This window comes from Solanum pennellii, chromosome 2 (assembly GCF_001406875.1).
Source record: "Solanum pennellii chromosome 2, SPENNV200".
In the NCBI taxonomy this organism is placed as follows: domain Eukaryota; kingdom Viridiplantae; phylum Streptophyta; class Magnoliopsida; order Solanales; family Solanaceae; genus Solanum; species Solanum pennellii.
Genome location: NC_028638.1, coordinates 24,949,853 through 24,955,098, shown reverse-complemented (window position 1 = coordinate 24,955,098; position 5,246 = coordinate 24,949,853).

Below are 5,246 nucleotides of genomic sequence, written 5' to 3'. Positions count from 1 at the left end.
AATCTAGAGCTAACTTCAAAAAATCATCTAGAAATATTCTGAAGGTATTAAATTTTGAATTTTGGATATGTTAGATATCTAAAAGTCTTGTTTCTGAAAAATCAAATGGTTCATGATTTTGATTTTTCTACAATGAGATATGAATTTTCTACGACGAACATGTCAGGCTGTAAAAAAGTGACGAATTTTTAGCATGACATAATCTAGAGCTCACTTCAAAAAATCATCTAGAAATATTCTGAAGGTATTAAATTTTGGATTTTGGATATGTTAGATATCTAAAAGTCTTGTTTCTGAAAAATCAAATGGTTCATGATTTTGATTTTTCTACTATGAGATATGAATTTTCTACGACGAACATGTCAGGCTGTAAAAAAGTGACGAATTTTTAGCATGACATAATCTAGAGCTCACTTCAAAAAATCATCTAGAAATATTCTGAAGGTATTAAATTTTGGATTTTGGATATGTTAGATATCTAAAAGTCTTGTTTCTGAAAAATCAAATGGTTCATGATTTTGATTTTTCTACTATGAGATATGAATTTTCTACGACGAACATGTCAGGCTGTAAAAAAGTGACGAATTTTTAGCATGACATAATCTAGAGCTCACTTCAAAAAATCATCTAGAAATATTCTGAAGGTATTAAATTTTGGATTTTGGATATGTTAGATATCTAAAAGTCTTGTTTCTGAAAAATCAAATGGTTCATGATTTTGATTTTTCTACTATGAGATATGAATTTTCTACGACGAACATGTCAGGCTGTAAAAAAGTGACGAATTTTTAGCATGACATAATCTAGAGCTCACTTCAAAAAATCATCTAGAAATATTCTGAAGGTATTAAATTTTGGATTTTGGATATGTTAGATATCTAAAAGTCTTGTTTCTGAAAAATCAAATGGTTCATGATTTTGATTTTTCTACTATGAGATATGAATTTTCTACGACGAACATGTCAGGCTGTAAAAAAGTGACGAATTTTTAGCATGACATAATCTAGAGCTCACTTCAAAAAATCATCTAGAAATATTCTGAAGGTATTAAATTTTGGATTTTGGATATGTTAGATATCTAAAAGTCTTGTTTCTGAAAAATCAAATGGTTCATGATTTTGATTTTTCTACTATGAGATATGAATTTTCTACGACGAACATGTCAGGCTGTAAAAAAGTGACGAATTTTTAGCATGACATAATCTAGAGCTCACTTCAAAAAATCATCTAGAAATATTCTGAAGGTATTAAATTTTGGATTTTGGATATGTTAGATATCTAAAAGTCTTGTTTCTGAAAAATCAAATGGTTCATGATTTTGATTTTTCTACTATGAGATATGAATTTTCTACGACGAACATGTCAGGCTGTAAAAAAGTGACGAATTTTTAGCATGACATAATCTAGAGCTCACTTCAAAAAATCATCTAGAAATATTCTGAAGGTATTAAATTTTGGATTTTGGATATGTTAGATATCTAAAAGTCTTGTTTCTGAAAAATCAAATGGTTCATGATTTTGATTTTTCTACTATGAGATATGAATTTTCTACGACGAACATGTCAGGCTGTAAAAAAGTGACGAATTTTTAGCATGACATAATCTAGAGCTCACTTCAAAAAATCATCTAGAAATATTCTGAAGGTATTAAATTTTGGATTTTGGATATGTTAGATATCTAAAAGTCTTGTTTCTGAAAAATCAAATGGTTCATGATTTTGATTTTTCTACTATGAGATATGAATTTTCTACGACGAACATGTCAGGCTGTAAAAAAGTGACGAATTTTTAGCATGACATAATCTAGAGCTCACTTCAAAAAATCATCTAGAAATATTCTGAAGGTATTAAATTTTGGATTTTGGATATGTTAGATATCTAAAAGTCTTGTTTCTGAAAAATCAAATGGTTCATGATTTTGATTTTTCTACAATGAGATATGAATTTTCTACGACAAACATGTCAGGCTGTAAAAAAAGTGACGAATTTTTAGCATGACATAATCTAGAGCTCACTTCAAAAAATCATCTAGAAAGATTCTGAAGGTATTAAATTTTGAATTTTTGGTATAATAGAGATCGAAAAGCCTAGTTTATGAAAAATCAAACGGTTCATGATTTCAATTTTCCTATAATAAGATATAATTTTTTTACGACAGACATGTCAAGCTGTAAAAAAGTAACGAAAATAAATAAAAAAGGAGGAAAATTACCTTGAGTATGCCCTTTTCATCATAGGGTCACAATATGTAATTCAAGATAAAATTGTGGAGACAATGTATCTATTTATAGATGTCATGTGGTGGGATAAAATTCTTCTCCTAGTTCAATTACAATTTCTTTTTGGCTTGGGCAATAAAACATATATATGAATATGAAATTGAGTACGATTACAATTCCTAATTGAATTATAATTTCTTTTTGGTTTGGGAAATAAACCATATATAGGAATATGAAATTGAGTAGGATTACAATTGTTAATTCAATTATAATTCATTTTTAACTAAGGTGATTTAGTAACCGGTTAATGCTTCAAGCGTAGTCTCTAAAAGATAAAATATCTCGACAAGACTTAAAGCAGGGGGCATTTGTAATCATTTAAAATTTATTAACTATAACTTATTAAAATGATTCGGATTATATTGAATTCATATATATATGAATCCAAATAAATATTATGGATTGATAAAATTGAGTTAAATATTTAAGTCCAATAAATACGGATTTAATTAAAGTCTAAATTAATTGATTTGAGCTACATTGGATGAACCCAATTTGTTAAACCCAATCCCATCTCATTCTAGAGCCCATCTTGGCGCCACGTGTGCGATGATGTGGCATGCCAAGTCAAATAAGAAAACAAATAGAATCATGACATGTGTCAAAGATGACAAGTCCGCTCCATAAAGCCCATATGCCATGTCACTTAAATCTGATTGGCTGAACGAAATCCTATTCCAATCGCAACTCCTCTATTCTAAAACTATAAATAGGGGTCCTCATAATTCAGAAAAGAGACAGAGAAAAATCTAAACAAGAAGCTAGAGAAACTCGNGAATATGAAATTGAGTAGGATTACAATTGTTAATTCAATTATAATTCATTTTTAACTAAGGTGATTTAGTAACCGGTTAATGCTTCAAGCGTAGTCTCTAAAAGATAAAATATCTCGACAAGACTTAAAGCAGGGGGCATTTGTAATCATTTAAAATTTATTAACTATAACTTATTAAAATGATTCGGATTATATTGAATTCATATATATATGAATCCAAATAAATATTATGGATTGATAAAATTGAGTTAAATATTTAAGTCCAATAAATACGGATTTAATTAAAGTCTAAATTAATTGATTTGAGCTACATTGGATGAACCCAATTTGTTAAACCCAATCCCATCTCATTCTAGAGCCCATCTTGGCGCCACGTGTGCGATGATGTGGCATGCCAAGTCAAATAAGAAAACAAATAGAATCATGACATGTGTCAAAGATGACAAGTCCGCTCCATAAAGCCCATATGCCATGTCACTTAAATCTGATTGGCTGAACGAAATCCTATTCCAATCGCAACTCCTCTATTCTAAAACTATAAATAGGGGTCCTCATAATTCAGAAAAGAGACAGAGAAAAATCTAAACAAGAAGCTAGAGAAACTCGGTGGTACAAACGCCATTTAATTCTCTACAAAGCTACAAGTTTAAGAATTCAAGCATTCAAGTTCAAGAACGATCAAGATCAAGATCACCGAATTCAAGAACAAGCTCGAAGCCCTTGAATTCAAATAAAAGTCAAGATCAAGATAAAGTTCAAGTTCAAGTTCATCATAGAATCAAGAACAAGCTTTAAAGCCCTTGAATTTATATTTGAAAAGGCGAATTCAGAGGAATTATAGAGATTGTAACACTCGCATTTGAAATAATAAAATTGATTGTTGCTATAATTTTCCGTTCTTGATTATTGTTTTCTCGATGCGAATTTTATTGTCTACAGTAATATTCGACTATTTCAAGCAGAAGTATAATTTTCTCTTATTCGTAACGATATTCTAAGGTCATTGGTGCAAGTCAAAAAATTTTGAAGCTTTTTTATATCGATTATGTGTTCTTTTATTTTTTGGCCATTTTAGGGCATTTACGTAATATTCGGAAATTTTGAGGCATTTACGAGAAGAATTAAAGTTTTATTCTCTTATTCGTCACGATATTCTAAGGTCATTGGTGCAAGTGGAAACTTTTTTGAGGCTTTTTTGTATCGTTTATGTGTTTTTATTGATTTTTGGTCATGTTGGGACATTTATGTAATATTCGATCATTTTTTATCATATATATAATATTCGGGAATTATCAGGAAATTACGAAAAGAAGTAGGTCATTGGTGCAAGTCAAAATTATTTAAGGCATTTTTTGTATCTTTTATGTGTTTTTCTTTATTTTTCAGCCATTTTGGGGGCATTTACTTAATATTCTGCCATTTTCGGGGAATTACAAAATGAAGTTAAAGTTTTGTTCTTTTATTTGTCAGGATATCTAAGGTCATTAGCTGAAATCAAATTTTTCTAGGCATTTTGTGTATCAGTAATATGCTTTTCTGGATTTTTATGGTCATTTTGGAGCATTTACAAGATATTCGACTATTTTCAAGAAGTTACGAAAAAAATAAAATTTTGTTGTCTCTTATTCATCACGATATTCTGAGGTCCTTGGAGCAAGTCGATATATTTTTAGGCATTTTTTATATTGTTTATGTGTTTTTCTTGATCTTTTCGCCATTTTGGAGGAATTTACGTAATGTTCGACCATTTTCAAACAGTTACTAATAAAAGTTAAATTTTGTTTTGTTATTTGTCAAAATATTCTAAGGTCATTGGTGCAAATTGAATTTTTTTTGAGGCGTTTTTTTGTATTGTTTATATTTTTTTCTTGATTTTCGGCTATTTTGGGACATTAACATAATATTCGGCCATTTTGGGGTAGTTACCAAAAGAAATAAAATTTTGTTATCTTATTAGTCAAGATATTTTAAGGCCATTAGTGCAAGTTGATTTTTGTAGAGGCATTTTTTGTATCGTTTACTAGTTTTTGTTGATTTTCAGTCATTTTAGGGGAATTTACGTAATATTCAATTATTTTCGAGTAGTTACAAAAAAAATATAGTTTTATTCTACTTATTTGTCACGATATTATAACGCTAGTGGTGCAGCTCAAAAATTCTTTGAGGCTTTTTTGTATCGATGATGTATTTTT